The following is a 24,486-nucleotide window of genomic DNA, read 5'->3' as shown; positions in this document are numbered from 1 at the left end:
ATATAGTATTTCTTCACCCAGGGTTTGCTTGTTGACCTGGTAACGTTTTCCGCAAACACTCCCTGGGCAATCCTTAAACTGCCTTCCATTCATTTATTTAGTTGGGTATTTAAGGGGCAGGGAATATCATAATCTTTCTCTTAAAGGCAGGAGAGACAGAGCCACTAAGGTTCTGGTCCCATATAGGACCAGACTCATGGGTGTCACTAAGTCACATAAACTGCTGTACTCTCTCTCCTACCCATCCATCCATCCACCCCATATCTAGTAAACAAAGCAGAATAGCATAGTAGTTATGAGCACAGACTCTGAAACCTGGCTGCTGGGATTCTTTAAGCTCTGTTTCATTCTAGCTACATGATGTAGGCCAGGTAACTATTCTGGGCTTAGTTTCTCCATCTGTAAAATGGCAGTCATTTATATATTAAAGATCATTTATAGGGAGGATTAAATCGATTAAGAAAATAAATTAGTGCAGCGCCTGGGTGGCTCAGTGGGTTAAGCCTCTGCCTTCGGCTCAGGTCATGATCCCAGGGTCTGGGATAGAGCCCCGCATCAGGCTCTCTGCTCGGCAGGGAGCCTGCTTCCCTTTCTCTCTCTCTCTCTCTCTCTCTCTCTCTCTCTCTGCCTACTTGTGATCTCTATCAAATAAATAAATAAAATCTTAAAAAAAAAAAAAAGAAAATAGCGGAAGCAAAGAACTCAGAAGAGTGGCCCTTACACGGTAAGCACAGGATACTTATACCACTATCATCATAACTATTAGTGATAGAACAGTGTCCTGGGGCAATATGGTAGCCCTTAGATAATAGTGCAGGCAAACCGTCATATTACTTGGTCTACTTGGTGATTTGCTGAATAACTAACAAGAACAGTAGCAAGACCTATTCCTTGACCCTACAGTCTCATATATTTTCTTTAATTTTCCCAAACAATTCTTGAACCCCCAAAGGGAGCATGGCTGAAAATAAAGACGGTCCTGAACAAGATGTTGGCCTAGAGCAGCCCATTTCCCAGACCCTTCAAGGATCAGTCTGGACATGAGGTGCACGTGCTCCCCCTAATCAGTGGCGTGGCAGCATGCAATCTTGTGGGCCACCCTTGGGTCAGTTCCCTGGGGCCCTTTCACAAGAACATTACGCTTCAACTGAAAACATTGGCAGAATCTGCATACTCTCTGAGGAAATTATCTGTCTCTCTTGAAATGCTCACGGACCACAGGCACATAAGTAGCAATCATTTAGCTAGCCCCCAGTACAGTACAGGTTTGCCCCCAAACAAAAAAATAGACATTGATTTTTTTTTAATCAACAGACGTTGTTCCGTTGCAACTATTATGGCGAGAAGAAAATCATTAGAGGTACTCATAAATGTGGAAGAAACTAAGGTAGCATAGGGAAGGAAAGAAATCTTTTCCTCTACCCATCTCAGGTTCCCTTAAATCAGAGTGGCAAAAGACAAATTAACTGCAGAAAAACAAACAAGTGTATTAGCATGTGTATCACATATACACATGGGAGTACCTAGTGATGAGTAATGACTCAAAGGGGTGGTTAGAACTTCACCTTACAGAGCAATTTAACAGATCAATAAGGAAACAATAAATGTGTAGAGAAGATAATGCACAGGAAAAGGACTTTGAACTTCTAGGGGTGGCAAATGCACAGAGGGAACATGGTAGATGAGGGTTTTAGCAAGGTTTGTTATGTAGGTATCTCTGGGCTGACAGAGGTCTAGAGTTGTCTCCAATGACTAACTTCTGTCATTACCGGTAGAGAGGGGAGGAAAAGAGGCTCTTTTACAAATTTATGTGGTGGTTTTACACAGATAAGGGGAGAACAGAAACTTCTTTCAGCCACTTCTTTTCAGTTGCCTGCAGCTCAAAATAATCTTGTGTCAAAAGTAGCATATTTGGGGAAAATATCCCCACATCCTTACGATAAAAGTGGCATATTCTGTTCCTCTTTAACAGGCACTGTGTCTTCATCCTTAAAAAAAAAAAAGTGATTGATTCTCTCTCCCCATTCCTGCAGTGTTAGTGATCCAGGACAAATAAGGGGCATGCTGGACCACCATGCTGCCAGGTCAGCTCTGCATACAGACGGAGTCAGTAAAGCACTTTCTGTAGCCCTCAGCCTCCCGCTGGAATTCCAAAAGGAGGCCCAATTCCCTCTCCTCCTGGGCTTCCCTTGGCCCAGATTCCTCTTCCTTGGAACTCTTGGAAATCTATGCTCAGCTTCGTCCTTGGGAGTTACCAGCGCCTACAGAATATGGGCCCTCCGTCCTTCCTTCTCCCTCTGTGTATAATCCCTTACGGGCCATGGTAGAACACGCTGTGATCTGGTGTTAGCCGTCTTATGAGTGTTACTCCGCTTCCCACGATGATTTTGATGGCAGATAAAAATGTTTTTCTGTCTTGTATTTTAGTAGTTTGTGTGCTTACCTGTTTTAATATACTTAGAAACACATCTAAATGTGCTTCTATCATATCAAAATTATAATTTCTTAGATAGTTCTGCTTGGAAAAAGTCCAAGAAAACAAAAAATAAGTGGAAATTACACAATGAAATGGATGTAGGTGGTAGATCACGGTAGTATACAGACGTACGAGGTTCGAGGCTATTGTCCACCCTGACTCTACAGTCAACACAAGACTACGTCTAAGACCAAGATGGCATTTTGCCCATTTTGTAACTGAAGAAATTAATTAAGGAAAAGAAGAAATGATTTCTAATAATGCCACATGTAGACATGAAATAGTAGCTGTTTCATGAAAAAAATTTTAATGAACATTAATGAAATGATACAGGTAGATGGCTGATATCTCTCCTAATTTGTTTTGTTTGGTTAGGTTTTATTTTCATTTTTAAAGGGGAATGATTTATGGCAATGTTGGAAAAGTTCTATCAGTCCCCTCACACAGGGGTCAGTCACGCAGGCCCAGGAGTCTCCCATGCTAAGAGAGCACACAGTAAAACCCAGCAGGAAGATGACCTTTAAAAGACATGGAAAAACTAGACCGTTTTCCTCAATACTTAACTTGTAAGGCTTGCCCTGTGCCTCTGCTTGCACTTAATTAAAATCTCTTACTTCCACAAGGGTGAGAAGAGAAAGATAATTTGGGTGGATTGGATAAATTTGCATTTGCCACCAATCTGGATTTCTTACCAGCAATTTGTTTCTGACTATATTTTACATAGCAGAAGCAGGTGGGGGCGGGGCGGAATCATCCCAACGGAGAAGCGGAATCACTAGCAGTTGAGGTACAGACAAAGATGGAAGTCACCAAGTTATGCTTTCCATGAATTCTTCAGAGGCAGCATAGAAGAGCTGGAAGGAGGGGACACTCCCCTTAGATTACTTTGCCCATTTTGCATTAGGACTGAAAAAAGAAGACATTAGTCAGGAGTGGGCTTCGAGTAACTCACTTTGCATTCATTTTGTCAAGAGCTGGCCCCAGGTCCGTGTTCCTCAAGGTGAACACAGCCCTGGGGTAGGGAGGCAGGCATCGTCCTACCAGAAGCATGGCGCCTCTTTTTCAAGCTCAGATTAGCAGGTTAGTCATCTGAAACCATTTTTACATCAAAGTAAACATGAGCAGATCCTGGGATTGAAAATAAATTACTTCAGATTTTTTTAAGCTCAATCAACACATCTGAAAGAAATAGTGAGCTTTTAACAGGTCTCTCTAGGCTAACCTTCTCCCCTCACCAACCCAGGTTCCCTCTCTAACCTCTGCTCACAAGGATGTGGGTGGAAACATTTGAGGAGTCCTTCGGCTGTCTCTGGTGCTTCTGACTGTCCTCATCCACGCACTTCGTTCTCCTGGTGCTTTCCTTGCAGCCTGGTGCCCCTGGCCTTGAACCAGGGTTTGCAAATCCTTTGGTGGTGGGGGATGTCCATAAAAATGCCCTCAGCATCTGCAAAGACATGTATTTAAGAAACACTTCCTTGGAGCTTTCTCTTCACCCCGTAACAAAGCTCAGATATCATTCCTTTCTATCTGCTTCAACAGGAGTTTAATTCTTTGCTCTCCAGGCTCACACACATTGTCCACCTTATCCACGATCAAGGAAGTGACGACTTTGCCCCCAATTAAAAGGATTTTGGCCTCCACAGGCAAGAGAGAAAACCCCACTGCTGTGCATACCCGCTTGCCCAAATATCCCCTTTGCTGGCATCCCTTCCCCCAGACTCCAGAACATTACTCTAAAGGAAAGCTCATTGTTAAGTGGCAGTCTTGAATTTGGAATTCTGACCTCCTTTACCAAGATCAAGGCAAACTGCTTGACCCTCAGACTCTCCTCTCTGCCCATCTCCCACTCCTTGGGTTGAAAGGCTATGCCGAATGGACTTGAGTAGCTCCAGTTCCCAGCATAACTCATGAGGCACGGTGTCCATTAAATATTCATATTCTGCTCCTGGGGTGATCATTACTATTCCAGATCAGAACTGTTCTCATGCATTAAAAACATCAGCATGGCTCAGCTTAATTCATCGTGTGCCCGTTCAGGTAGGCGATCGTGGAGCCTTTTTGTATATACGCCAAGGTCTCCCCCACCCTGCCAGGAGGGGCGATTCCTTAACAATGAGGAAATTGGGACCTGTTCTTTTTTTTTTTAATTCCCAACTGTAAACTTGAATTAGATGCTTGGCACACATTAATGGTTTTTAAAAACGTCTCTTCGTAATGGAATCTGTCATCGTGTCTCCATCACCATGCCAACTGGAAGGACTTCACTGCTCTCTCCGTTAGGAAAGTTGAAAACAATGACTAAAAAGAAAGCGTATTTACTGACATTTTGTTACCATAGTGGAGGGGAGCGGGAAACGGTTTGGATTTATTAACTTGCAAGTTGTGAAGGCGGAGATGTCAGACCTGGTTACATATTTGCTCTGGTATAAGAACGATTACACAGAACGCTGGTGACTTGGCTGTCTTGAGCTCAGGCTCGGAGGCAGTGCCCCACACTTCTGTGCCGGGAGTCAGAGCTGCTAGGAAATGCTGCTGTGGCGTGATTACAAATCAGCCCTCCTCTGGCAAACTTGCACGGCGGGACAAGATCTAACCAGCTCTTCTTCCAGGGTCTTTGTCCTTTTTGTTTACCCTATCCTTACTCGTGCCTTTCCTCGTGATTTTTTTTTTTTTTTCCTAGTTCTGTCTCTCCCAAGGGATGTCTGTCAGCAGACCCTCTGTAGGTTGGCCTTGTTACACGGACCTGACTGACACAAGCAAACGTCACCTTTCCTGGCGCAGCCCTCCCCCTGCCCTGCTGGACGTCTCCCTGCTCCCTCGGTTGTCACCAACCCAGTTTATGGAGTGGCCACCTCTGTGCTCAGGACTGAGAGCTAGAGGTGTGAATCTGACCACAAGGACTAGGAATGTGGGAAAGCCTGCGCTGCTGCGGAAGACATTGGTCTCCACCTGCTTCTGCTCTCTCTCTGCCTCTGTATCCACCCATTCCCAAGAGCACGAAATAACACTGCCGATGAGGAAGAAAACGGGCCTTCAGGATTAAAATGCGTTCCCCATTGTCAGGGAAAATACAGGATGCAGAGAAGGATGAGACCCTCCTCACCTGTGTTCCTCACCTTCCATTTCCCCAGCTTGAAAAGGCACAGCATTTTCTAACAAAGATCATTCCTGAATACTGAGCTCAGATGCCTTTTTACATACCAGCCATAGAACACAACAGATAAAATTTACATGGAGCATTTGTGGCTCTGAGTCCTGAGAAATTTGGGAAATTAAGAAGGATTCCCCCCCCCCTTTCTTTCAGAGAGCATGTGAAAGCATTCTTTTCCTAGTAAATGGATTTAGTCTAACTGCCTAATTCATTATGCTAAAACCATGAAGCAATTTCCTGTTCAAAGCCCAGCTCACAGGCTCTCTGTTGTCAAGTATTTGAATTTCAGATTAGAAATGTGTTCATTTGGATAGCTTGAAAGGAAAGCTTTGTTGTCAGCTTGGCTTTATGTTCTGCCAGAAGCCAAATCCCTCCTCTTCAGCAGTCCCCAGCAAAATACCAGACCTCGACTCTGGGCTCTGTGTCTTGAAACAAACACAAACATCTCTGGCCTCTGTGGTCAAAGCAGTGGTTAGGGGTTTACTTGCCCTAATAATACAATCCTTTCAGAGGAAATACCGGGGTCTGCACCCTGCTCCACCCCCACTTTCCTATCATCATCACGTATCAGAAAGTTAAAAAAAAAAAAAAAAAAAGGAAAGAAAGAGAAAGAAAAAGGAGGAGTGTTTCTGCCAGATTGTCCTTGAGAGTAGCTTAGCTCTATTAGCTCTCACAAACTGAGCCGTTTGTGACAGAGCAAACGTTCCCCCTGAATGGGGGAGGCTGCATTTTTTTGTCAACCTGTGACTTGTCACTAGCTGTCATCTAGGCTTGGCAGCACCATCTCAGCCACTTGCCATCCCTCATGATGGCTTCCCCTCGTTGATCTTAGAAGAGCCTAGTCAGCTGCTCAGAAAGTCAGAAGTCACCCTTGTGAGCTGCAAAACACTAGGATGAGGAGGAAAACAATGGCCTGAGATACCTCGAAGGAACAAGGAGATAGATGCTTGACAGGCTAGTAATCACGGAGCTTCAGACCCTGGGTAGAAATTGAGGCTGCCATTTCTTCTACAAATGGTTGCATTTTTGAACCAGCAAGATTCTACAACATTTGCTACTATGATTCCACTGTGACTATCTAAATATTATTAATAGGTATTTACTGAGACTTCTTGTTTCCAGTTATCAATGTAGTGCTTATATCTGACACCACCGCACAACATTTTGGGTTGTCACTCATGTTAATGACTAATTGGTGTTGAGTGTTTTACTGTTTACAAAGTCTTTTCATTAACATTCTCTCACTTGGATTCACTCAGATGCAGCCTTTTTGGTTTTGTTTTTACAGTGTTTTTAAATGACATCTGACTGACATGTCACATTATACCAGTTTGGGGTTTACAGCATCATGGTTCAATATTTGTATATATTGCAAAATGGTCACCACAATAAATTTCCTTCCCATCCATCACCTCACGTAGTTAGAAATTTTGTGTGTGTGATGAGAACTCTTAAGATGTACTCTCTGAGCAACTTTCACATACACAGTACGGTGTCATTACTAACACCGTTCTGTACATTACATCCCCACTCCTTCCTTATCTACTTTTTTATTGAAGTACTGTAGACCCACCATGTTAGTTTAGTTTGAGGTGTCTGACATAGTGAGTTGACAACTCCATGTTATGCTGTGCTCACCACAACTGTAGTTACCATCTGTCACCATAAAACACTATGCAATACCATCGACTGTGTTCCCTATGCTGTGTGTTTCCTCCTCATGACTTACTCATTCCATAACCAGAAGCCTTTACCGTCCACTGCTCTTCATCCATTTTTTCCATTTCCCTCACTCCCCTCCCCTATCAAAACCATCAGTTTGTTCTCTGTATTTAGTGTTTGTGTATAAAACATGTTTGTTCATTTGTTTTTTACATTCCACATGTATGTGAAGTCATACTGTTCTTGTTTACTCTGACTTATTTCACTTAGCATAATACTCTCTCGGTCCATCTGTATTACTGCAAAGGGCAAGATTTCATTTTTTTTTTAATGCCTGAGTAATATTCCATTGCATATATACACACCACTCTTTTATTCACTCATCTATCAATGGACACTTTGGTCACTTCCATAATTTGGCTGTTATAAATAATGCTGTAGTAAAAAAAAAATATATATATATATATATATATATACATATATATATATATATATATATATATATATATCCGTGTGTGTGTGTGTGTGTGTGTGTGTGTGCGTGTGTGTGTGTGTATTTTTTTCCCCAAGTAGGCTCCATGCCCAAATTGGGGCTTGAACTCACAACACTGAGATCAAGCCTTGAGCTAAGGTCAAGAGTTGGACACTTAACCAACTGATCCACTGAGGTGCCCCATAATTTTTTCAATTAGAATACTCATTTTCTTTGGATAAGTACTCAGTACTGGAATTATTGGATCATACAGTGTTTCTATTAATAATTTTTTGAGGAACCTCCATACTGTTTTCCAAAGTAGATGCACCAATTTACATTTCCACTGGGAAGAGGACTCCTCTTTCTCCACATCCTTGTCAACACTTAATTATGTTTTGATTTTTTTCATACTGGCTATTCTGATAGGTATGATGTAAGAGCTCATTGTGGTTTTGATCTGCATTTCTCTGATGATTAGTATTGTTGAACAACTTTTCCTGGGTTTGTTGGCCATTTGTATGGTTTTTTGGGGGGGAAATGTGCATACAGGTCCTCTGATCATTTTTAGTTGGATCATTTGTTTTTGGATGTTGAGTTGTATGAGTTGCTTGTATATTTTTGGTATCAGCCCCTTACTGAATATATTATTTGCCAGTCTGCTCCCATTCAGTAGGTTGTCTTTGATTTTGTTTATGGTTTCCTTTTCTTTTTTCTTTTTTTTTTTTAATTTTTATTTATTTATTTGACAGATAGAGATCACAAGTAGGCAGACAGGCAGGCAGAGAGGAGGAAGCAGGCTCCCTGCTGCGCAGAGAGCCCAATGCGGGGCTCGATCCCAGGACCCTGAGATCATGACCCGAGCCGAAGGCAGAGGCTCCAACCCACTGAGCCACCCAGGCGCCCCTATGGTTTCCTTTTCTGTGCAAAAGTTTTTTATTTTAGTATGGTCCCTGTAGTTTATTTTTGCTCTTGTTTACCTTGCCTTTGGATACATATCTAGAAAAATGTTGCTACGGCCCATATCCAAGAAATTACTACTCAGGTTTTCTTCTAAGAGTTTTATGTTTTCAGGTCTCACACTTAGGTCTGTAGTCCATTTTGAGTTTATTTTTGTGTCTGATGAAATAAAGTGGTTTGATATTTTTGGTATGTAACTGTCCAGTTTTCTGCAACACCATTTATTGTCTTTCCCCACACCCCACTGTATATTCTTGGATCCTTTGTCATAAATTAATTGACCATATAATATAGGTTTATTTGGGGGCTCTCCATTATATTCCGTTGATCTGTGTGTCTATTTTTGTATGAATACCATCCTGTTTTGATTATTATAGCTTTGAAGGGTATCTAAAATCTGAGATTATGATACTGCCAGCTTTATTCTTCATTCTCAAAATTGCTTTGGCTATTTAGGATCATTTGTGATTCTGTACAAATTATAGTATTATTTGTTCTGGTTCTTTGAAAAATATTGTTGGTATTTTGTATTTTGATAGTGATTGCATTGAATCTGTAAATTGCTTGGGGTAATCTGCACATTTTAACAATATTCTTCCAATTCATGAGCATGATATATTTCCATTTGTGTCATCTTTTATTTCTTTCATAAGTGTTAGTTTTCAGAGGATTGTTCTTTTACCTCCTTGGTTAAGCTTGTTCGTGGGTATTTTATTCTTTTTGGTGCAGTTATAAATGGAATTGTTTGCTTAATTTCTCTTTCTGGTATTTTGTTATTAGTGTATAGACATGCAACAGATTTCTGCATAAGATTTTCATATCCTACCCTCTTAATTAATTCATTTATTACGTGTAATAGCTTTTTGGTAGAATCATTGGGATTTTCTATGTCATCTACAAACAGTGATATTTTGACAACTTCTTTACCGATTTGGATGCTTTTTATTTTTTTTCCCTGATGGCTGAGACAAGAACTTCCAGTACCATGTTTTCGTTTTGTTTTTAAAGATTTTATGTATTTATTTGAGAAAGAGAGAACACAGAGGGAGAATTTCAGGGAGAATCAGAGCAGAGCAGAGAACGTGCTGTGGGGCTTGATCCCAGGACACTTAGATCAAGACCTGAGCCAAAGGCAGATGCCTAAGGACTGGGGCACCCAGGCACCCCCCAGTACTATGTTGAGTCAAAGTGGTGAGAGTAGACTTCCTTGTCTTGCTCCTGAACTTAGAGGAAAAGCTCTCAGTTTTTCACCATTGAGTATGATGTTTGCTGTGGTTTTGTCATATGTTGTCTTTATTATATTAAGGTATGTTCTATTTAAACCCACTTTTAGACTGAATAATACTCCACTGTGTATCTCTAACCCGTTTTTTTAAATCCATTCATCCATCAGCAGGCATCCAATACATTCTTCCATATCTTGGCTATTGTACATATGCTGCATTGAATTGGGGGGGGGGGGTGTGATATGTCTTTTCAAGTGAATATTTTTCTGTTTTTTTGGATAAATACTCAAAAGCAGAATTATTGTGTCATTTGAATTTTTTTAGGGAATTGCCATCCTGTTTTTTCCTTAGGCCACAACAATTTATATTCCAGAGAGCACTACACAAGGTTCCCTTTTTTCCATATCCTTCTCCATATTTCTTGTCCTTTTTATAATAGTCATTCTAATGGGTGTGAGGCAGGTTTGATTTGCATTTTCCAGATTATTAGTGATGCTGACCATCTTCTGCCATACTTGTTTCCCATGTCTGTGTCTTCTTTGGGAAAATGTCTGTTCAGATTCTCTGCCCATTTATTTTAACTGGACTCATTCTTTGGCTTCTGAGTTGGAGGAGTTCTTTATACATTTTGGATATTAACAGCTTTTCAGATAGATGATTTCCACATATCAGGAGGGTGTGTTTTCATTTTGTTGATGGTTTCTTTATTGTTACTAAGTTTTTTACTTTGATGTAGTCTGACTTACTTTGCTTTTGATGTCAACTCCAAAAATCATCACTGAGGACAATGTCAAAGAGGTTTTTCCCTCTTTTCCTCTACTCATTTTATAGGAGTTTTTTGTTTAAGATTATACGTTTTAATATTTATGAATTTCAAGTTTATATTTGTGAGAAGTGTCAGATAGGTATCCTGTTCTCCCAGCACCATTTCTTGAAGAGGCTTTCTTTTCCCCTTTGAGTATCCGGACTCCTTTGTTGAATATTAGTTAACCATATATGTGAGAGTTCATATCTTGGCTCTCTGTACTGTTCCATTGGTTTATGTGTTTGTTCTTATACCATAATATTAATACAGTTTGAAATCAAGAAGTATGTAATACAGTTTTGTAATACAGTTTGAAATCAAGAAGTATGATGCCTCCAGCAATGTTTTACTTTCACAGGGTTGCTTTGGCTATTTGGCGGTTTTACACTTACACACTAGCTTAGTAGTATTTTTTCTGCTTCTCTAAGAGATGCCATGGGACTTTCATAAGGATTGAGTTAAAGCTATAGGTGGCTTTCTATAGAATAGACATTTTCACAGTATTAATTTTTTCTAATCCATGAACATGGGCTTCTTACCATTTGTTTCTGTTTCCTTCAGTTTCTTTGATCAGTGTTTCAGGGTTTTGAGTGTACAGGGTCTTATGCCTCTTTGGTTAGATTTATTCCCAGGTATTTTACAGGTTTTAATGTCAGTGTAAATGGGATTATTTTATTTCTGTTTTCGAAAGTTCATTGTTAGTGTATGGAAATACAACTGATTTTTGTTTGTTAGTTTTGTATCGTGCAACTTTACTGATTCATTTATTAGTTGTAACAGTTTCTTAGTGGAGTCCTTAACGTTTTCTTATATAGTATCACGCCATCATTTCCCTTCTTTTTCTCTGATTTGGATACTTTATTTTTCTTTTCCTTGCCTTACAGTTCTGGCTTCTGGTACTTTGTCGGGTATGAGTGGTTAGAGTGGGTGTCCTTGTCTTATTTCTAATCCTAGAAGTAATGTTTTCATCTTTTCACCATTGAGTATGATATTAGCTGTGGTTCTGCCATGTATTACCTTTATTACATTGAAGTACCTCCTTTCTATATCCAGCTTGTTGAGAATTTTTATCAGGAATGGAGGTCAAATTTTGTCAAATGTTTTTCCAGCATACATTGTGATAATCATGTAATTTTCACCCTTCATTTTGTTAATTTGGTGTATCACTTTGATTGATTTGCAGATGTTTACCATCCTTGTATCCCTGGATTAAATCCCACTTAACTGTGGTGCATGATCCTTCTAATACTATTGAATTCTGTATGCTAAGATTTTATTGTGGATTTTTGCACATACATTCATTAGGGATATTGGCCTATTTTCTTTCTTGTGGTATTCTTCTCTTGTTTTGGTCAGGGTAATGCTGGCATCATAAAATGAGTTTGGCATTGCTCCCTCATTCTTTCTTTTTTGGAAGAGTTTGAGAAGAAATGGTATTAATCCTTCTCTGACGGTTTTGTAGAACTTATCATCTGGTTCTGTACATTGCTTAATTGGGAAGTTTTCAGTTACTGATTCAGTCTCCTAAAAAATAATTGGTCTGTTGGATTTCCTATTTCTTTTTTTTTTTTAAGATTTTATTTATTTATTTGACAGAGATCACAAGTAGTCAGGGAGGTAGGCAGAGAGAGAGGAAGGGAAGTAGGCTCCCTGCTGAGCAGAGAGCCCGATGTGGGGCTTGATCCCAGGACCCTGGATGATCCCAGGACCCTGGAATCATGACCTGAGCCAAAGGCAGAGGCTTTAACCCACTGAGCCACACAGGCACCCCTGGGTTTCCTATTTCTTCATAGTTCCATCTTGGTAAGTTTTATGTTTCTAAAAAATTTTCTATTTCTTTTAAGTTGTCCAATTTGCTACTTGTTCTTAGTAGTCTTTTATGTTCTTTTGATACTTAATATTTCTGTGGTTTCAGTTTTAACAACACTTCTGTTATTTCTGATTTTATTTGAGACATCTTTTTTTTCTTGGTGAGGTTAGCTAATAAGGTTTGTCAGTTTTATCTGCTCAAAAAAATATTCTTAGTTTCATTGATCTTTCCTATTGTCTTTTTGGTTTCTATTTCATTTATATCTGCTGTGATCTTTGTTATTTCCTTCCTCCCACTAATTTGGAGTTTTGTTTGTTCTTCCTTTTCTAATTTTTTGAGGTGTAAATTTAGGTCGTTTGAAATTATTTTTCTATCTAAGCATTTATTTCTATGAACTTCCCTCTTTGATCTGGTTTTGCAGTATCCCATTAGTTCTGGTGTATATGTATTCATTTTTATTTGTGTCAAGTTATTTTTTTTATTTTTTTTATTTGTGCTTTTGATCCATTGTTCAGGAGCATGTTGTTTTTCTCAATCTATTTGAGACTTTACCACTTTTCTTCTTGCATTTTTTTTTTTTTAAGTTTCATACCATTGTGTTTTGAAAAGACACTTGGTGTGGTTTCAGAATTACTAAATTTACTGACACTTGTTTTGGACCTAACATACAGCCTTTCCTGGAGAATGTTCTCAGTACGCTTGAGAAAAATCTGCATCCTGTTGCTTTTGGTTGGGATGTTTTGTGTATGTCTATTAAGTTCTCCTAGTCTGATGTTTCATTTAAGGCCAGTGTTTCCTTACTTTCTTCTGTCTAGATGATCTCTTCATTGGTGAAGCTGGGGTATTAAAATTCCCTACAGTGTTAATATTCCTGTCTATTTCTCCTTTTAGGTTAGCTAATATTTAAGTGTTCCTTGTGCTGCATGTGTAAATATTAGCAAATGTTATATCTTCTTTTTTGATTGACCCTTTTGTCATATGTATGTTGTCTATTTTAAATTTTGTCAGAGTCTATTTTATCTATATATAGCTAGATTTCTATTGTTTTCCATTGGTATATAGTATCTTTTTCCAACCTTTTACTTTCAGTCTTTCCTTACATACAAAATTAATTCCTTGTAGGCAGCGTACATATAGATGGTTTTTAAAAATCTCTTCAGCTACTCTTTTGATAGAGAAATTAGTCCATTTACATTTAAGTATAAGTATGTACTTATTGCCATGTTATTGTTTTCTGGGTGATTTGTAGTTACTCTGTTCCTTTCTTCTTGCCCTACTTGTGATTCAGTGGTTTTCCTGAATGGTATGCCTAGATACCCCTCTCTTTATCTTTTGTGTATCTACCATAGGTTTTTTGGTTTTTGGTTTTTTTCCTCTGTGGTTACCAAGAGGCTTACATAAAACAACTTATTTTATTTATATAGTCTATTTTATGTTAACAACTAAATTTGAACTCATTCTAAGGTTCTGCATTTTTACCCTCACTAATTTTATGTTTTTTATTTCACAGTTTAAATTTTCTTGGGTATCCCTTGTCCCCAGTAAAAAGTAGCTATTTTTACTGCTTTAGTCTTTTAACCTTTGTCCTAGTTTTAGAAGTGATTAACCCACCACTTTTATATTATATTGTTCTCAATTTTAATACATACTTACCTATACCCATGTGATTTACACTTTCATATGTTTTCCTCTTATTAATTAACATGTTTCCATTTCTGCTTAAAGAAGTCCCTTTAACATTTCTTCTAGGTAAATTCCCTTACTTTTGTTTGTCTGGTAAATTCAGTATCTTTTCTTTAATTCTGAATGACCACTTTGCCAGGTAGAATATCCTTGTTGAAAGCTTTGTTTTGTTTTGTTTGTTCCTTAGCACTTAAAATATATCATGTTGCCTTCTCTCCTGCAAAGTTTCTGCTTAAAGTCTGCTTATGGGGGTTCCCCTATACACACCAAGTTGATTTTCCCTTGCTGCTTTTAAAAGTCTCTCCTTGTCTTTACATTTTTATGTTTTATTTATACTGTGTCTTGGTGTGGGTTTCTTTGTGTTCATATCAATTGAAAATCTTTGGACTCCTTAACTCTGGAGGTCTTTTCCTGCTCCAGGTTAAGAAAGTTGCCAGCCAGTATATCTTCAAATAAGTTTTCTGCTCCTTTCTCTTCCTCTTCTCCATCTGCGACCTTTATTATGTCAATGTTGGTCTGCTTGATTTTGTCCCCTAAGTCCCTTAAGCTGTCTTCATCTTTTTTGTTTTCTTTCTGCTGCCCTAATTGGATGACTTTCACTGCCCTTTCTTCAAGTTCACTGATCTGTTCTGCTTTATCTAGTTTACTGTTAAACCCCTCTAGTGTATTTTTCAGTTCACTAATTTTATTCTTCAGCTCATTGACTTGTATCTGGTGCTCTCTTATATTTTCTTTCTCATTATTGAAGTTCTCTATGTGTTTACCTATTATTCACCCAAGTACAGCAAGCTTGTTTAGAACATTATTTTTAGGAACATTATTTTTGAACTTTTCAACACATAAATGACTTATCTTTATTTCATTAAGGTTTTTTTCCATGAGGTTTTGTCTTTTCTTTCATTTGAAACTTATTTCTATTTCTTCATTTTGCTTGACTCTGTTTGTTTCTATGCACTAGATAAAACAACTACTACTCCTAGTCTTGAGGGAGTGGCCTCATGTAGGAGATGAACCTAATTGTTTAACCATGCCGTAGCTCTTGGTTATCTCTCAAACTTTTGGGATTGTCCCAGGAACTGATTTTATTTTTCATGGTCCTCAGTAGGTGAAGGCATGCCATGACCTGTCAGTGTCCTAATGGGAAGGATCTCGGTCAACACCTGATTGAAAACTAGACCTTCAAAGGCATCTTTTAAAGAATGCAAAGATGGGGATGTCTGACTGACTCAGTGAGTTAAGGGTCTGCCTTTGACTTAGGTCATGATCTCAAGGTCCTAGGATCAAGTCCTACATCGTCAGGCTCCCTACTCAGCAGGGAGCCTGCTTTTTCCTCTGCTTGCTCTTCCCCCTGCTTGTACTCTCTCCTTCTTTCTCTTTCTCTGACAAACAAAATCTTTTTTTAAAAAATGCAAAGATACATAGTACTTTGGAACTGTAGGTATAACCCCCATTAGTCACCAGAGTCTGACAATCTAAAGGTATCCCCCAAATGGCAAATGCAAATATTAGGGTGCCAGACAAGTGTACAAGCTCTGTTCTGGGAGATGCCAGTGACCTAGAGCAAGGCAGAGGGTGACATAAAGGTACCGTTCACTAGCCTCCATCCCCAAAGAGTATCTCACTGTTCTAGATAAATGCCAGATCAGAATCCTCCTTTAGACCAAAGTTCCAAGATAAGCAAATAGGCCTCTTTGACAAAAGGACTGGGGTATGTTTCAGTTCACTTTCTGGGCTCTGTTCTGGGGGTGGTAGGCAACCAGTAACTCTGTTTGTTATGTTCTCATGAGACCCATAACTGTAAGCCACGTGGGCTACCAGAGCCACGTGATTAAGACCATTTTCCTGAGCAGCAGTGACAACACCTGGAGTCCCAGACAGAAAAGCCAAGGTATTAGACCTGTGTGAGCCCTGCACTGGGAGACACTGAAATATGGTGGTCAGAGAACAGGAAGAGTATAGACCCTCTAGGGTCTCTGGAGAAGAGTATAGTCTACCCCGAGATGAGTGTTTATTTAAGCCACTTAACTCTTTCTCCATTTGTTATAGTCCTGTGGAGTCCACAGACATAAGACCCTTTGGCCAGCAGTGCAGGGAATACCTGTAAGTGTTCCCTGGGCTGCAGCTGCCAAAATCAGGGTGCCAGACTAGGGTAGAAGCTCCTTTCTGGGAGATAGTGCTGATCTGGAGCAAGACAGAGGGAGAGTGGAAATATGGTGCCTGCAGGTCTCTGTCCCCAGAAAGTATTCCTGGAAGCCTCTAGATAACGAGGTAAGCAGATCAATGTGCTAAGATATACAAGCCTTTGTCACAGAAAGTGGTGACCTCTGGTCTGCTACCTCTACACTACGCTCTGGGGCAGCAGATTCCATGCATAAGCCCTTCAGGAACTGTTTCAGTTTGCTGTACTCTTGTGGGTCTAGAAGACAAAAGCGCTCTTGATTCTCAAAGTTAGATGTTTCTAGGGCTCACTTCTCAGGTGCACATCTTAAAAGTTATAGTGCCTATGGTGGGATCCAAACCCTTGACTCCTCAAGGAGAAGCTCAGATTTTGACCTCCCTCCTGATCGTGAGCAGCATGCCACAAGTGGGGTTTAAGATGTGATTTTGTCAATGTCTTCTACCTGCCTCGACATGAGTTTTTTTGGTTGTTCTCCCATTGTATGGGACTTGTTTGGCTGGTTTTGTTTTGTTCCCCAAAGGAAACAATTCCATATGTCTTTTTGGTGTGTCCATGGGAGGAGAGTTCAGGATCTTCCCACACTGACATCTTGAACTAGAACCCTAGCAGATGATTCTTACTCAGATTTGACAAGTGAGGAAACTAGTGTTAATTATTGTATGGCACAAGTAGAATTAACTTGCAGAGGAAGGAGTTTCGAACACAAAATTTGGGCTCTCAATGTGCTAAATGTTTTATTATACCACCCTGATGCTGATAGTGATCTCAGTTCCCAGATGGAGTAAAGCTATCAAATCCTCTCTGGCAGTCTTTATATTTTGAGAACAAAAATGATAGACCCTTTAGCCTTGCATCCATTTGGTTTATCTCAGAGGACAGAATGTAGTGGTTCTAACTAACTATATCCATTGTTTCCAGTTCGAAAGTAGGAGTTGTGTTAATTTTCTTGGCCTGCCCTAACAGGTGGCTTAAACCACCAAAGTTTATCTTCTCACTTCTCTGAAGGCTAGAATTCGAAGATCAAGGTATCAGAAAAATTGGTTTCTTCTGAGACCTCTCTCCTTGCCTTATAGATGGCTGCCATGTGTGTGTGTCCTGATCTCTTCTTCTAAGGACACTAGTCATACCGGATTAGAGCATACTCTAATGACCTTATTTTAATTTAATTGCCTTTCTAAGACTCTATCTCCAATACTGTCAAGCCAAATACAGTCAGTCATATTCTGAGGTATTGGGGGTTAGAAGTTAAACATGTGAATTTGTAGGGGCTAGGGGAGGACACAATTGAGCACATAATGGTAGGCAGGCTTTATGTGGATTTAAACTACAAACCAAATTCAGTAATGCCAGAAAGAAGCAGATCATTTATCATGTCTGCTTTTTGAAGGAGAATAGAAATCAAAGGGCTGATCTATTGTGGTAATGATCCAGGCCTTCTCACAAGGAGAGGAAAGGTAAAATGAGAGGAGAAATTAAAGACACAGTAAAGAAAATGCTATTGAAAGAGAGGAACTCTCAAAGGATGACCCACTTCATGGCCTTGGATCTTGTTATTACTCATGCTTTATTCCCCGGGTCATTTTTGGAGCTTATTTATTGTTCTGAATTGGCAATTAAAGTACTGTTTTTTTAAAAATTATAAATGTGACCTGAATTGAGTGCAAAAAAAAAAAAAAAAAAGCTTGATTAGAGTCGTGTGCTGGGGGTTAACTCACCACCTGACACATTAACCATTTAAAGGCAAAAAGTCTGAAACACAGGGGAAACACGGTGCCCAACCACAACACACTGCCACTTTCACACATACGTGTGGTGGTTGTTAACCGATTTCTGTAAAGACTCAAAATACGTGTTTTTTTCCAGCGCCTTCCTTTTCTCATCAAATGTTTTTTGAGCTGCTTTTCCTTCCGGAGTTAGGAGTTCCTCTGATCTTCACCCCGAGGTTTGTTTGTTTTCATAAGGACTTCTTCCTTTGTGCAGAATTAAATGATTTGGTGACTTGAACCTCTACGGTCCCCTCTGCTCCCTTGATTTCCAAGGCTGACTGACACTGAAGGCGGTGCTGAGCTTATTTTGTCCCTCCTAGTGGAAGGTTTTCTCATTTCCTACCTCCTCCAAGAACCCTTTGCTCCCAGAGCTGCTCCATGGGAGGGCTTTCCTCCTTTAAACATGGCATGTGTGACAATCTCATTTTTATTTTCTATCAGGGTTAATATTTAACCTTCTTTGACTTTGTCATCCTTTTCCTATTTGATTGCTGCTCCCCTATAAGCAAGTAATTTATGACTATCTCCAAAATCCTCTTCCCTGTATGGTCCCAGGCTAAGAACTGGAATGAGTTGGGGAGACAGAAGTGAAGCAGCCATTATTCTCTGCTGCCTGTGGTTAATGGAAACCAGTTCAGAGGGGCAGTGGGAACCAGCTGTCCTTGCTAGGGCCAGCTCTTCCACGAATGGCAGCATTGCGGACCTGTAGTGGCCCAGGCTCACCACCACACATGCGGCTGAATACTTAGAGAAGCAGTTGCTTCCGCAGGAGGTAGATTTCCAGAGGCTCTTCGCCAGTTTCCTGTCACGGCGGCAGGCCAGCCTGTGCTGGTAACTGGCCATGCCCAGTCCTCAACTTCCCCTGTAAGCTCTGGCTTACCCAACAGCCGCAGAGCTTCTGGAAAGCTGCTGGTGACTTTCTCTGGTCCTTCATTTCTCACTTCTTCATCCTTCCTTCCCTAGCTTCTCTGATAATTAGATACTGTCTCATTCTTGTAAGAAGTCTTTTTTCTATAATACACGAGTACACCTTCCCCAACTGAATGCCAGTGGATTCAGGAACACATCTAATAAATGTGCCCTCTCTTGCGCTGTGGCAGACAACATTGTGCTGTCTTAGCAAGTGACAGAGGCAGGGGAAATAGATCATTTTGATTCAGCTCTGTTCCCTCACCCCTTTGTTCCTTATGACCAGATGTACAGATCTAGGATAAAATCAACTGATGGAAATCATGAGTGTTTTTGCGGCCACTAAAAAGGCTTTTCATTCATATGATTCCTGCAAAGATCAAAGCAGTGAGTACTTTTCAGCTTCCTCAGCCAACTAAAATGAGGTCTGTATTGAAGATTAATGACCAAATGTCAGCCACTAGAACACCTGGAAATGATAAAAAGTGTTACTTCATATCATTAGCAATATAGGTGCTTAACCCATGCATTAAAAACACACTTTAATATATTTCACCCAATGACCCTATCCATTTCTAGAATTTTGAGATACTGCCCTACCCCTAAGGATGGTTTTCTCATTGGTAAAATGGACTGTCTTTTAGCCAAATTTCCCTCGCTGTGTTTCTGTGTGGCCCTGATTTAAATAGAGAGGAGGATCAATGATGGGGTGAAGGTAAGTTGTACTGAAGCCAAAAGCAGTAAATACTCTGAAAGTAGAGCTGAGTCAGGAGCAAGAGAGTTGAAGCTTTTAGGACCACAAGGCCAAGGTGATAAGCTCCCGGCCCCAGACTGAAGCCACACGCCGTAGGCTGGGCACTGGGCATCACCCGTAGCTTGCTTTGATCTCTGAAAGCATGTGCAAAGAATACACGGTAATGGTTGGGTGTGTGACCCGAGTCTGCACCCCAGACAAAAAAGACCAGGGGTTCAGTCTCCCTCGCACGTTACCTAACCCATACTGAGTGCAGAAGCTCACACATGAAAGTAAGTATTCTTCCCTTGAAGAGATCTGTCCTTGGCAGAGACACAAGTAAGGAATGGAAGTGAGGTGAGGCTCAGCCTCATTTAAGAGATGTTCACATACTTGCCAGCCTATTCACAGCATTGTGTACCATCTACTTGTTGACCCCCAGCGACCTTCTCCCATGATAGAGTGTCACCAAATGAGCAAATCTTTTTTTTTTTTTCCTCTTCAGTGTTTTCCTGAGCTTTAGGTATTAAATACCTGTAAAACTTGGCAAGAGGGTCTGAATACGGCTACAAGTCCAGTATTTCGTTTCCGCAGGTGGAGTTGCCAGGCAACCACCACACTACAATACACAGCACTGTCATTACGGATCAACCCACTTCTCCCTGTAACTCCTCTCCTGCCAGACTGAAAAGGCAAGGCCGGCAGTGATGCCACTTAAAAGCGTTCGTCCTCCGGGCGCTCTGAGTGGCTAAAATCTTCTCTTATAGCAACTGCAGAATACTCTGGAGCTGGCCAGAATAATTCCATGTTATTAGAATACTCTTATGTCGTACAGAAAAGGCACTGCCGTTAAGAGAAGACTGTGACGGAAAATATAATGCAGACTATTAAACTTTGAAATTAGCAATGTAAATTATTTATCGTAAATTACAGGAAGCTGCCAGGGGTTCCACGTGCAGCAGACAAGGTGCCGTCTTCGTCAGACTCTGGCTGCTCCTTGGCTTCCCTCCGTGGTAATTTCAACCATACCACTCACTGGATGACAATTTTATATCATAAGAGGTCCCCTGGTAGTGGATATTAATTTATAATGGAAGGGAACAGGAGGGAGAATTTTTTTGTGTGCTCTTTCCCAGTAAAACACACAAACTGCTCCCTTGAGGCACATCCAGTTACATATTAAAACATTAGTGATGGCACTAGAGTTAATAAGAGATATAATATACAATACAACCATATACAGTATATATTAAAAATCCACAAAAAGACATTATGGGTCCTAAAAGAAAGCTCCCAGGATAAATGGCATTGCACACTTTCTTGTGGTTAAAAAACATATCGTCGCTAAAAATACGTAGCACAACCTCAGTGGGATTCACAATTATCTGAGGTCAAATATCTGCAGCCTATTTTTTCTTCCAATGAAGCATAAACCATAAAATCTTCCATTGTTGCCTCTAAACTGTAATAGAGCTGCCAGTAACCAAGGGATGAAATAAATGTTTCCAAAGTAATAGAAAGCATTAAGCTAGATGAGTGGTTTTCATATTTCCTTAAATGATTCCTCTTCCACATGCAAAATATCTTCAATTTGGTTCCTCAAAATGAAAAGTATATAATACAACTATTTCAGGCTGTACAGAAACACTAATGCAGGATCTGCGTAATGCAAAATATTGTCAGTTTGGTTCCTCAAAATGAAAAATACATAATACAGCTACTTCGAGCTATTAAGAAACACTAATGCGGGGATCTATTTAATGTAAGAGACCCTGGATTTTGATCAAGATCTAGTAGCTATAATCTTAGCCCTACAAAACTAACAGTTAAAAAAATCCCTCTTAGAGTTCAAAGCCTTAAATATTTTGCTGAAATGATTTTCCAGTGAGACAGCAGCATTCTGAGTTCAGGATCTCCAGAAGTGCTAATTCCCAGGCAGAGCTTAAATGGTATATGAAAGTTTACACTACAAAATAGTGGTGGAATCTGGGACAAACCAGCGTACTTCATTCAAGGCAAGGTACAGCTTCATTCACAAGCTGGGGCTGTTGTCACATGCAACACAATTCAGTATCGGAGTATGTGCAGAAATGATCCCCCTAATAAGTCTAGTTACCATTCCCCACCATGCGTAGCTAGAAAGCTTTTTTGGGTGTGTTGGAAACTCTCTTAGCAGCTCTCAAATATACAAGACAGTATTATTAACTATAGTCACCATGCTGTACATTATATTCCCGTGACTTATTTATTTTACTACGGGACGTTTGAACCTTTGACCCTCCCCCTGTTTTGCCCACCCACCATCCGCTCACGATCTCTATATTTATGAGCTTGGTGGTTGCCGGGGTTTTTGTAGATTTCACACATAAGTGAGAATATACAGTTATCTGTCTTTCTCTGACTTACATCACTTAGCCTAATGCCATCAGTGGTCCATCTGTGTTTCAAAGAGCAGCATCACTTTCTTTTTATGGCTGAATAATACTCCAGTGTGTTTGTGTGTGTGTGTACACATTTTCTTGATCTATTCATCCATCATGGACATTTGGCTGTTTCCATATCTTGGCTATTGTAAATCATGCTGCAGTAAACATAGGGGTGCATATATCTTTTCAAATTAGTGTTTTCATTTCTTTTGGATAAATACACAGAAGTGGAATTGTTGGATCATATGGTGGTTCTAATTTTAATTTTCTGAGGAACTGCCATACTGTTTTCCTTGAGGCTACGACAATTTACACTCCAAACAACAGCACACAAGGTTCCCTTTTCTCAGTATCTTGCCAAAGGCTTGTTATTTCTTGTCTTTTTGGTAATAGTCTCCATAATAGGTATGAGGAGATAGCTCGTTGTGGTTTTGATTTGCATGTTCCTACTCATGATGATGTTGAGCATCTCTTCATGTACCTGTTGGCCATCTGTATTTTTTTTTTTTTAATGCTCATTCGGATCCTTTGTACTGAAGCTCGTGTGTTTTTCTTTGTGTTGCCTTTGCTTTTGGTGTCAAATCCAAAAAATAATCACTAAGACCAGTGTCAGTTTACTCCCTATGTTTTCTTCTAGGAATTTGATGGTTTCAGGTCTTACATTCAGGTCCATTTTGAGTTAATTTTTGTATATGGTGTATAAGACTGAGTTTGCCTGATATCATTTATTGAAGAGACCGTCCTTTCTCCATTGTGTATTCTTGATTTCTTGATCATAAATTAATGGACCATGAAAGTATGAATTTATTCCTGGGATCTCTCTTCCACTGATCTGTGTGTCTGTTTTTATGCCAATACCATAGTGTGTTGATGAATACAGCTTTGTGATCAAGTTTGAAATCAGAGGTGTGATGCCTCAAGCTTTGTTCTTCTCCAGATTGCTTTGGTTTGGGGGATCTTTGGTAGTTCCATACAAAGTTGAGACTGGTTTTCTCTATTCCTGTGAACTATGCTATTAGAATTTTGATGGTAATTGCATTGAATCTGTAGATTGCTCTGGGTAGTATGGACATTTTAACAAAATGGGTAGAATCCAGGAACACTACATATCTTTCCATGTATTTGTTTCTGTGTCAGGTTCTTATGGTTTTCGGAGTACAAATGCTCCACCTCCTTGGTTAAATTTTTCTAGGCATTTCATGGTTTTTGGCTGTAATTGCAAATGGAACTGGTTTATTAATTCCTATTTCTGAATTTCATTATTTGTGTGTAGAAAACATACTCTGATATGTAGAGTTTGTATCTTTCAACTTAACCAAATTCGTTAGTTCTAACGGGTTCTTTGGTGTAATGTTTAGAGTTTTCTATTAGATGTCATGTGCAAATAGTGACAGTTTTAATCCTTGCCAGCTTAGATATCTTTAATTTGTTGCCTAATTGCTCTGGTTAGGATGGCATTTACTATGTTGAATACAAGTGGCAAGAATGCACTTGTCTTATTCCTGATCTTAGAGGAAGAGCTTTTAGCTTTTCACCATTGGTATAATGTGCACTGTGGTCTTGTCACATTTGGCCTTTATTACTTGGAGGGATTTTGTTGAGAGTTTTTATCATAAATGGCTCTTAAGTTTTATCAGATGGTTTTTTTTTTTTTTCAACTATTGACATGATCATGACTTTTACCCTTCCTTTTGTTAATATGATGTATCCTGTCAGTATATGGATATGGAAACCTCCCTGCATCACTGGAACAAATCCCACTCAATCATGGTGCGTGATCTTGGCAATACATTGTTGAATTCTGTTAGCTAGTATTTTATTGAGTATTTTTGTATCTTTGTTCATCAGACATACTGGCCTGTGTTTTCTTTTCTTCTGGTGGGCTTGTCTGGTTTTAGTACCAGGATAAATCTGGCTTCGTAAAATAAACTCAGAAATGTCTGAATACTGATTTTTTGGAAGAGGCTGAGAAGGATTGATGTTAATAATCTTGGAATCTTTGTTAGGATTCACCAGGGAAGATATGTCCTTGACTTTGGTGTGTTGGGAGGTTTTGGATTACTGAATAAATTCTATATCTAGTAATTGGTCTGCTCAGATTTTTTTCATGACTCAGTCTTGAAAAAAGTAGTTTTCATGTGTCTAGAAATTGGTTTCTTCTAGGTTGTCCAATTTGTTCTGCTCTTTTGTATTTCTGTGGTATAAGTTATAAGGTCTCCTTTTTTGTG

The 24,486-nt window shown here is 39.7% G+C and overlaps 1 long non-coding RNA gene across 1 annotated transcript in view; it reads right to left on the bottom strand.

Annotated features, from left to right (window-relative positions):
- Window positions 1–3,683: 3,683 nt before the first annotated feature.
- Window positions 3,684–24,486, bottom strand: part of LOC116586023 — a 33,577-nt gene continuing 12,774 nt past the window's right edge. Inside the window, exon 9 of the long non-coding RNA XR_004283857.1 lies at window positions 3,684–3,920. This is a non-coding gene — a long non-coding RNA (uncharacterized LOC116586023). The remainder of the gene's footprint in view (window positions 3,921–24,486) is intronic.

Source organism: Mustela erminea, chromosome 3 (assembly GCF_009829155.1).
Source record: "Mustela erminea isolate mMusErm1 chromosome 3, mMusErm1.Pri, whole genome shotgun sequence".
In the NCBI taxonomy this organism is placed as follows: Eukaryota; Metazoa; Chordata; class Mammalia; order Carnivora; family Mustelidae; genus Mustela; species Mustela erminea.
This window is presented reverse-complemented; position numbering and strand designations above follow the sequence as displayed.